Genomic DNA, 11,697 nt, shown 5'->3' on the forward strand with positions numbered 1-11,697 from the left:
ACATATGAACACTTTTCACATTCTCCCGTGCAACGTGGCGTACATACGTACTTTCATGCAAAATCTTAAGCTCCTAGCTCATGTCCAACCGTGCGACTGCTAAGGTCGCAGGTTCGAATCCTGCCTGGGGCATGGATGTGTGTGATCTCCTTGGGTGAGTTAGGTTTAAGTAGTTCTAAGTTCTAGGGGACTAACGACCTCAGCAGTTGAGTCCCATTGTGCTCAGAGCCATTTGAACTGATGTTCAATGCACCAAAGCCGGCAAATAAGTCAATAGTATAGTTCTGCTTGCTACTTTCGATTACATCTTCTTAGAAGCTTTTTTTGTGTTCTAATATGATGTTTTCAGTTTCTTCCGCATATTGCAATACGCGACATACATTTCCAGACGATAAATGTAACTGTTTCAGAGAGAAAAGCGGCCAATGTGACGATCTGGCATCAAGTCGATTCGATGGCAAATGACGAAACCGAGCGGATCACTCAAATTTTTACTACATATGAACAGTTTTCACATTCCAGCGCGCAATGTGATTTCCAGACGTCGTTTCATGCGAAATCTATAGGTCGTCGGTCATGTCCAATATACCAAAATCGGCAAATAAGTGAATTACCGATAACAATATCTTGAATAGTACTGCTTCTTATTGGCGATTACATCTTCTTCGAAGCTTTTTCTGTGTTCTAATATAATGTTTTCAGTTTTTTTCCATACCGCAACACGCGAAATTATTTTGCAGACGATGGATGTAACCTGTTCAGAGAGAAAAGCGGCCAATGGGACGATCTGGCAATACATTCGACTCGATAGCAAATGACGAAAGCGATCGGGTTTCTCAGGTTTTTACTACATATGAACGCTTTCCACATTCTCCCGTGCAACGTGTCGTACAGACGTACTTTCTTGCAAAATCTTAAGGTCCTAGCTCATGTCCAATGCACAAAAGCCAGAAAATAAGTGAGTAACCGATAACTAGAACTTGACTAGTACTGCTTGTTACTGGCCAATTACATCTTCTTAGAAGCTTCTTCTGTGACTACTATAGTGATTTTAGTATCTGCGCATACCGCGGCAAGCGACATAACTTAGCATACGATGAATGTAACCGTTTCAGAGAGAAAAGCCACCAGTGTGACGATCTGTCATTAAGTCGATTCGATGGCAAATGACGAAAACGGGCGGATTTCTCATGGTGTTACTACATATGAAAACTTTTCTCATTCTCCCGTGCAACGTGGCGTACAGACGTACTTTCATGCAAAATCTTAAGGTCGTAGCTCATGTCCAATGCACCAAAGCCGGCAAATAAGTGAATAAACCGATAACTGAAACTTGAATAGTACTGCTTCTTACTGGCAATTTCATCTTCTTTGAAGCATTTTCTGTATTCTAATATAATGTTTTCAGCTTTTTCCGCATACCGCAACACGCGACATAATTTTGCAGACGATAAATGTAACCGTTTCAGAGAGAAAAGCGGCCAATGTGAAGATGTGGCAATAAAGTCGATTCGATAGCAAATGACGAAAGCGGGCGGATTTCTGAAGTTTTTACTACGTATGAACGGTTTCCACATTCTCCCGTGCAACGTGGTTTCCAGACGTCGTTTCATGCTGAATCTTTAGGTCGTCGGTCATGTGCAATGTACCAAAGCCGCCAAATAAGTGAATAACCGATAACTAAAACTTGACTACTACTGCTTGTTACTGGCCGATAAAATCTTCTTAGAAGCTTCTTCTGTGTTCTACTATGGTGCTTTTAGTGTCTCCGCATACCGCGGCAAGAGACATAACTTTGCAGACGATGAATGTGACCGATTCAGAGAGAAAATCGACCAATATGACGATCTGGCGTTAAGTCGATTCTTATGGCAAATGACGAAAACGGGCGGATTTCTCATGGTGTTACAACATATGAAAGCTTTTCTCATTCTCCCGTGCAACGTGGCGTACAGACGTACTTTCATGCAAAATCTTAAGAACTTAGTTCATGTCCAATGTACCAAAGCCGGCAAATAAGTGAATAAACCGATATTTAAACTTGAATAGTACTGCTTCTTATTGGCTATTACATCTTCTTAGAAGCTTTTTCTGTGTTCTAATATGATGTTTTCAGTTTTTTCTGCATACCGCAATACGCGACATACTTTTGCAGCCGCTAAATGTAACCGTTTCAGAGAGAAAAGCGGCCAATATTCCGATCTGACATTAAGTCGATTCGATGGAAAATGTCGAAAACGGGCGGATTTCTCATGTTGTTACTACATATGAACATTTTTTATATTCTCCCGTGCAACGTGGCGTACAGACGTACTCTCATGCATAATCTTAAGGTCCTAGCTCATGTCCAATGCACCAAGGCGGCAAATAAGTGAATAACCGATAACTAAAGCATGTATACTACTGCTTCCTACTTTCGATTATATCTTCTTTGAAGCTTTTTCTGTGTTCTAATATAATGTTTTCAGTTTTTTCCGCATACCCCAACACGCGACATAACTTTACAGACGATAAATGTAACCGTTTCAGAGAGAAAAGTAGCCAATATGACGATCTGACAATAAGTCGATTCAATGGCAAATGTCGGAAACGGGCGGATTTCTCATGTTGTTAGTACATATGAACACTTTTCACATTCTCCCGTGCAACGTGGCGTACATACGTACTTTCATGCAAAATCTTAAGCTCCTAGCTCATGTCCAACCGTGCGACTGCTAAGGTCGCAGGTTCGAATCCTGCCTGGGGCATGGATGTGTGTGATCTCCTTGGGTGAGTTAGGTTTAAGTAGTTCTAAGTTCTAGGGGACTAACGACCTCAGCAGTTGAGTCCCATTGTGCTCAGAGCCATTTGAACTGATGTTCAATGCACCAAAGCCGGCAAATAAGTCAATAGTATAGTTCTGCTTGCTACTTTCGATTACATCTTCTTAGAAGCTTTTTTTGTGTTCTAATATGATGTTTTCAGTTTCTTCCGCATATTGCAATACGCGACATACATTTCCAGACGATAAATGTAACTGTTTCAGAGAGAAAAGCGGCCAATGTGACGATCTGGCATCAAGTCGATTCGATGGCAAATGACGAAACCGAGCGGATCACTCAAATTTTTACTACATATGAACAGTTTTCACATTCCAGCGCGCAATGTGATTTCCAGACGTCGTTTCATGCGAAATCTATAGGTCGTCGGTCATGTCCAATATACCAAAATCGGCAAATAAGTGAATTACCGATAACAATATCTTGAATAGTACTGCTTCTTATTGGCGATTACATCTTCTTCGAAGCTTTTTCTGTGTTCTAATATAATGTTTTCAGTTTTTTTCCATACCGCAACACGCGAAATTATTTTGCAGACGATGGATGTAACCTGTTCAGAGAGAAAAGCGGCCAATGGGACGATCTGGCAATACATTCGACTCGATAGCAAATGACGAAAGCGATCGGGTTTCTCAGGTTTTTACTACATATGAACGCTTTCCACATTCTCCCGTGCAACGTGTCGTACAGACGTACTTTCTTGCAAAATCTTAAGGTCCTAGCTCATGTCCAATGCACAAAAGCCAGAAAATAAGTGAGTAACCGATAACTAGAACTTGACTAGTACTGCTTGTTACTGGCCAATTACATCTTCTTAGAAGCTTCTTCTGTGACTACTATAGTGATTTTAGTATCTGCGCATACCGCGGCAAGCGACATAACTTAGCATACGATGAATGTAACCGTTTCAGAGAGAAAAGCCACCAGTGTGACGATCTGTCATTAAGTCGATTCGATGGCAAATGACGAAAACGGGCGGATTTCTCATGGTGTTACTACATATGAAAACTTTTCTCATTCTCCCGTGCAACGTGGCGTACAGACGTACTTTCATGCAAAATCTTAAGGTCGTAGCTCATGTCCAATGCACCAAAGCCGGCAAATAAGTGAATAAACCGATAACTGAAACTTGAATAGTACTGCTTCTTACTGGCAATTTCATCTTCTTTGAAGCATTTTCTGTATTCTAATATAATGTTTTCAGCTTTTTCCGCATACCGCAACACGCGACATAATTTTGCAGACGATAAATGTAACCGTTTCAGAGAGAAAAGCGGCCAATGTGAAGATGTGGCAATAAAGTCGATTCGATAGCAAATGACGAAAGCGGGCGGATTTCTGAAGTTTTTACTACGTATGAACGGTTTCCACATTCTCCCGTGCAACGTGGTTTCCAGACGTCGTTTCATGCTGAATCTTTAGGTCGTCGGTCATGTGCAATGTACCAAAGCCGCCAAATAAGTGAATAACCGATAACTAAAACTTGACTACTACTGCTTGTTACTGGCCGATAAAATCTTCTTAGAAGCTTCTTCTGTGTTCTACTATGGTGCTTTTAGTGTCTCCGCATACCGCGGCAAGAGACATAACTTTGCAGACGATGAATGTGACCGATTCAGAGAGAAAATCGACCAATATGACGATCTGGCGTTAAGTCGATTCTTATGGCAAATGACGAAAACGGGCGGATTTCTCATGGTGTTACAACATATGAAAGCTTTTCTCATTCTCCCGTGCAACGTGGCGTACAGACGTACTTTCATGCAAAATCTTAAGAACTTAGTTCATGTCCAATGTACCAAAGCCGGCAAATAAGTGAATAAACCGATATTTAAACTTGAATAGTACTGCTTCTTATTGGCTATTACATCTTCTTAGAAGCTTTTTCTGTGTTCTAATATGATGTTTTCAGTTTTTTCTGCATACCGCAATACGCGACATACTTTTGCAGCCGCTAAATGTAACCGTTTCAGAGAGAAAAGCGGCCAATATTCCGATCTGACATTAAGTCGATTCGATGGAAAATGTCGAAAACGGGCGGATTTCTCATGTTGTTACTACATATGAACATTTTTTATATTCTCCCGTGCAACGTGGCGTACAGACGTACTCTCATGCATAATCTTAAGGTCCTAGCTCATGTCCAATGCACCAAGGCGGCAAATAAGTGAATAACCGATAACTAAAGCATGTATTTTACTGCTTCCTACTTTCGATTATATCTACTTTGAAGCTTTTTCTGTGTTCTAATATAATGTTTTCAGTTTGTTCCGCATACCCCAACACGCGACATAACTTTACAGACGATAAATGTAACCGTTTCAGAGAGAAAAGTAGCCAATTTGACGATCTGACAATAAGTCGATTCAATGGCAAATGTCGAAAACGGGCGGATTTCTCATGTTGTTAGTACATATGAACACTGTTCACATTCTCCCGTGCAACGTGGCGTACATACGTACTTTCATGCAAAATCTTAAGGTCCTAGCTCATGTCCAACCGTGCGACTGCTAAGGTCGCAGGTTCGAATCCTGCCTGGGGCATGGATGTGTGTGATCTCCTTGGGTGAGTTAGGTTTAAGTAGTTCTAAGTTCTAGGGGACTAACGACCTCAGCAGTTGAGTCCCATTGTGCTCAGAGCCATTTGAACTGATGTTTAATGCACCAAAGCCGGCAAATAAGTCAATAGTATAGTTCTGCTTGCTACTTTCGATTACATCTTCTTAGAAGCTTTTTTTGTGTTCTAATATGATGTTTTCAGTTTCTTCCGCATATTGCAATACGCGACATACATTTCCAGACGATAAATGTAACTGTTTCAGAGAGAAAAGCGGCCAATGTGACGATCTGGCATCAAGTCGATTCGATGGCAAATGACGAAAGCGAGCGGATCTCTCAAATTTTTACTACATATGAACAGTTTTCACATTCCCCCGCGCAATGTGATTTCCAGACGTCGTTTCATGCGAAATCTATAGGTCGTCGGTCATGTCCAATATACCAAACCCGGCAAATAAGTGAATTACCGATAACTAAATCTAGAATAGTACTGCTTCTTATTGGCGATTACATCTTCTTCGAAGCTTTTTCTGTGTTCTAATATAATGTTTTCAGTTTCTTTCCATACCGCAACACGCGACATAATTTTGCAGACGATGGATGTAACCTGTTCTGAGAGAAAAGCGGCCAATGGGACGATCTGGCAATACATTCGACTCTATAGCAAATGACGAAAGCGATCGGGTTTTTCAGGTTTTTACTACATATGAACGCTTTCCACATTCTCCCGTGCAACGTGTCGTACAGACGTACTTTCTTGCAAAATCTTAAGGTCCTAGCTCATGTCCAATGCACAAAAGCCGGAAAATAAGTGAGTAACCGATAACTAGAACTTGACTAGTACTGCTTGTTACTGGCCAATTACATCTTCTTAGAAGCTTCTTCTGTGACTACTATAGTGATTTTAGTATCTGCGCATACCGCGGCAAGCGACATAACTTTGCATACGATGAATGTAACCGTTTCAGAGAGAAAAGCCACCAGTGTGACGATCTGTCATTAAGTCGATTCGATGGCAAATGACGAAAACGGAAGATTTCTCATGGTGTTACTACATATGAAAACTTTTCTCATTCTCCCGTGCAACGTGGCGTACAGACGTACTTTCATGCAAAATCTTAAGGTCGTAGCTCATGTCCAATGCACCAAAGCCGGCAAATAAGTGAATAAACCGATAACTGAAACTTGAATAGTACTGCTTCTTACTGGCAATTACATCTTCTTTGAAGCTTTTTCTGTATTCTAATGTAATGTTTTCAGTTTTTTCCGCATACCGCAAGACGCGACATAATTTTGCATACGATAAATGTAACCGTTTCAGAGAGAAAAGCGGCCAATGTTACGATCTGGCATTAAGTCGATTCGAACGCAAATGACGAAAACGGGCGGATTTCTCATGTTGTTACTATTATGTACAACTTTGTCATTCTCCCGTGCAACGTGGCGTACAGACGTAATTTCATGCAAAATCTTAAGGTTATAGCTCACGTCCAATGCACCAAAGCTTGCAAATAAGTGAATAACCGATAGCAAAAACTTGAAAGTACTGCTTCCTACTTTCGATTACATCTTCTTAGAAGCTTTTTTGTGTTCTGATATGATGTTTTCAGTTTTTTCCACATATTGCAAACACGTGGCACAAATTTCCAGACGATAAATGTAACCGTTTCAGAGAGAAAAGCGGCCAATGGGACGATCTGGCAATACATTCGATTCGTTAGCAAATGACGAAAGCGATGGATTTCTCAGGTTTTTACTACATATGAACTCTTTCTACATTCTCCCGTGCAACGTGGCGTACAGACGTACTTTCATGCAAAATCCTAAGGTCCTAGCGCATGTCCAATGCACTAAAGCCGCAAATAAGTGAATAACCGATCGCTTAAACTTGAATAGTACTGCTTCCTACTTTCGATTACATCTTCTTAGAAGCTTTTTTTGTGTTCTAATAAGATGTTTTCAGTTTTTTCCGCATATTGCAATACGCGACATACATTTCCAGACGATAAATGTAACTGTTTCAGAGAGAAAAGCAGCCAATGTGAAGATGTTGCAATAAAATAGATTCGGTAGCAAATGAAGAAAGCTGGCGGTTTTCTCCAGTTTTTACTACATATGAACAGTTTCCACATTCCCCCGTGCAATGTGGTTTCCAGACGTCGTTTCATGCAAAATCTTTACGTCGTCGGTCATGTCCAATGTACCAAAGCCGGCAAATATGTGAATAACTGATAACTAACACTTGAATAACACTGCTTGTTACTGGCCGATTACATTTTCTTAGAAGCATCCTCTGTGTTCTACTATTTTGCCTTTAGTGTCTGCGCATACCGCGGCAATCGACGTAACTTTGCAGACGATGAATGTAACAGTTTCAAAGAGAAAAGCGGCCAATGTGACGATCTGGCATTAAGTCGATTCGAAGGATAATGTTGAAAACGGTCGGATTTCTCATGTTGTTACTACATATGAACATCTTTTACATTCACCCGTGCAACGTGGCGTACAGACGTACTCTCATGCAAAATCTTAAGGTCCTTGCTCATGTCCAATGCACCAAGGCGGAAAATAAGTGAATAACCGATAACTAAAGCTTGTATATTACTGCTTCCTACTTTCGATTACATCTTCTTAGAAGCTTTTTCTGTGTTCTAATATAATATTTTCAGTTTTTTTCCGCATATTGCAATAAGCGACATAAATTTCCAGGCGATAAATGTAACTGTTTCAGAGAGAAAAGCGGCCAATGTGAAGATCTGGTAATACTTTCGATTCGATAGCAAACGACGAAAGCGATTGAATTCCTCAGGTTATTACTACGTATGAACACTTTCCACATTCTCCCGTGCAACGTGGCGTACAGACGTACTTTCATGCAAAATCTTAAGGTCCTAGTTCATGTCCAACCGTGCGACTGCTAAGGTCGCAGGTTCGAATCCTGCCTGGGGCATGGATGTGTGTGATCTCCTTAGGTGCGTTAGGTTTAAGTAGTTCTAAGTTGTAGGGGACTAATGATCTCAGCAGTTGAGTCCCATTGTGCTCAGGGCCATTTAAACTGATGTCCAATGCACCAAAGCCGGCAAATTAGTAAATAACCGATAGCTAAAACGTGAATAGTACTGCTTCCTACATTCCATTACATCTTCTTAGAAGCTTTTTTCGTGATCTAATATGATTTTTTCAGTTTTTTCCTCATATTGCAATACGCGACATACATTTCCAGACGATAAATGTAATTGTGTCAGAGAGAAAAGCTGCCAATGTGAAGATGTGGCAATATAATAGATTCGGTAGCAAATGACGAAAGCTGGCGGTTTTCTGTAGTTTTTACTACATATGAACAGTTTCCACATTCCCCCGTGCAAAGTGGTTTCCAGACGTCGTTTCATGCAAAATCTTTAGGTCTTCGGTCATGTCCAATGTACCAAAGGTGGCAAATATGTGAATAACCGACAACTAAATCTTGAATAGTGCTGCTTCTTATTGGCGATTTCATCTTCGTAGAATGTGCTTCTGTATTATACTATGTTGCTTTTGTGTCTCCACATACTGCGGCAAGCGACATATCTTTGCAGACGATGAATGTCTTTACTACATATGAACACTTTTCACATTTTCATATGCAACGCGTCTGCTAGACCTCCCCTCATGCAAAATCTTAAGGTACTAACTCATGTACAAGGCACCAAAGTCGGCTAAATATTCAATTTTCGGTAATTAAAACTTTAATTGTATTGCTTCTTGCCGGCTACTACATCAACTTAGAAGCTTCTTCTGTGTTCTACTATGGTGCTTTTAGTGTCTCCGCATACCTCAGAACGCAACATAGCTTTGCACACGATAAATGTAACCGTTTCAGAGATAAGAGCAGCCAATGTGACGATCCGGCATAAAGTAGATTCGATAGCAAATGACGAAAACGAACGAATTTCTCTGGTTTTTACTACATATGAACACTCTTCACATTCCCCCATGCAACGTGGCTGCTAGTCCTCCCTTCATGCAAAATCTTAAAGTTCTAGCTCATGTCTAAGGCACCAAAGCCGGCTAAAATATCACAAGTCGATAACTGATTTTGAGTCGTACTGCTTCTTACTGGTTATTAATTCAACTTAAAAGCTTCTTCTGTGTTCTACTATGGTACTTTTAGTGTCTCCGCATTCCGCAGCACGCGACATAGTTTTGCACACGATAAATGTAACCGTTTCATACAGAAGAGCGGCAAATGTGACTATCTGACACTAAGTCGATTCGATAGCAAATGACGAAAACGGGCGGATCTCTTACGTTTTTACTACATATGAATTCTTTTCACATTCTCCCGTACAACGGGCTGATAGTCCTCCCTTCATGCAACATCTTAAGGTTCTTGCTCATGTCCAAGGCACCAAAACCGGCTAAAAAATCCAAAATCGATAACTAAAACTTAAATTGTACTGCTTCTTACAGTCTATTACATAAACTTAGAAGTTTCTTCTGTGTTCCACTACTGTGCTTTCAGTGTATCCGCATATCGCAGCACGCGACATAGCTTTGCACACGATACATGTAACCGTTTCAGAGAGAAGTGTGGCCAAAGTAAGGATCTGACATTAAGTCGATTAAATAGCAAATGACGAAAACGGGCGGATTTCTCAGGTTTTTACTACATATGAACACTCTTCACATTGTCCCGTGCAACGTGGCTGCTAGTCCTCCATTCATGAAAAATCTTAATGTCCAAGCTCATGTCCAAGGCACCAAAGCCGGCTAAAAAGTCAAAAATCGATAACTAAACTTGAGTTGTACTGCTTCTTACTTGCTATTACATCAACTTATAATCTTATTCTGTGTTCTACTATGGTGCTTTTAGTGTCTCCGCATATCGCAGCACGCAACATAGCTTTGCACACGATAAATGTAACCGTTTCAGAGAGAATAGCGGCCAATGTGACCATCTGACATTAACTCGATTCGATAGCAAATGACGAAACGGGCAGATTTATTAGGTTGTTTCTACATATGAACACTTTTCACATTCCCACGCGCAACGTGGCTGCTAGTCCTCCCTTCATGCAACATCTTAAGGTACTAACTCATGTCCAAGTCACCAAACCAGGCTAGTGAGTCAATAATCGGTAACTAAAACTAGAATTGTAGTACTCCTTACTACCCGATTATATCAACTTAGAAACTTTTTCTGTGTACGACCATGATTCATTTAGTGTCTCCGCATACTTCAAAACGCTACATAGTTTGGAAGACGATAAATGAAACCGTTTCAGAGATATGAGCCTCCAATGATTCGATTGTTCATTAAGTCGATTCGATAGCAAATGAAGAAAACGGGAGGATTTCTAAGGGTTTTACAACATATGAACACATTTCACATTCACCCGTGCAACGCGGATGCTAGTCCTCCCTTCATGCAAAATCTTAAGGTCCTAGCTCATTTCCAAGGCACCGAAGAAGGGAAAAACGTCAGTAATCGATAACTAAAACTTGTATTTTACTGCTTCTTACTGGCTATTACATCAACTTAGAAGTTTCTTCTGTGTTCTACTATGGTGCTTTCATTGTCTCCGCATTCCGCATTTCCGAGAGAAGAGCGGCCACTGTGACGATGTGACATTAAGTCGTTTGGAAAGCTAATGACGAAAACTGGCAAATTTTTCAGGTTTTTACTACATATGAACACCTTTCACATTCTCCCTTGCAACATGGCTGCTATTCCTCCATTCATACAAAATTTTAAGGTCCTAGCTAATGTCCAAGGCACCAAAGCCGGCTAAAAAGTCAATAAACGATACCTAAAACTTGAATTGTAAAGCTTCTTACTGGCTATTACATCACCTTAGAAGCTTCTTCTGTGTTCTACTATAGGGCTTTTAGTGTCTCCGCATTCCGCAGCACGCGACATAGCTTTGCACACGATAAATGTAACCGTTTCATGGAGAAGAGGAGCCAATGTGACGATCTGACATTAAGACGATTCGATAGCAAGTGAAGAAAACGGGCGGATTTCTTAGGTTTTTACTACATATGAACAATTTTCACATTGTCCCGTGCAACGTTGCTGCTGGTCCTCCCTTCATGCATAATATTAAGGCCCTAGCTCATGTCCAAGGCACCAAAGCCGCCTTAAAAGTAAAAAATCGTTAACTAAAACTTGAATTGTACTGCTTCATATTGGCTATTACATCAACGTAGAAGCTTCTTCTGCGGTCTAGTATGGTGCTTTTAGTGTCTCCGCTTTCCACAGCAAGCGACATAGCTTTGCACACGATAAATGTAACCGTCTCAGAGAGAAGAGCGGTTAACGTGACGATATGACATTGAGT

Source organism: Schistocerca gregaria, unplaced genomic scaffold (assembly GCF_023897955.1).
Source record: "Schistocerca gregaria isolate iqSchGreg1 unplaced genomic scaffold, iqSchGreg1.2 ptg000204l, whole genome shotgun sequence".
Taxonomy (NCBI): Eukaryota; Metazoa; Arthropoda; class Insecta; order Orthoptera; family Acrididae; genus Schistocerca; species Schistocerca gregaria.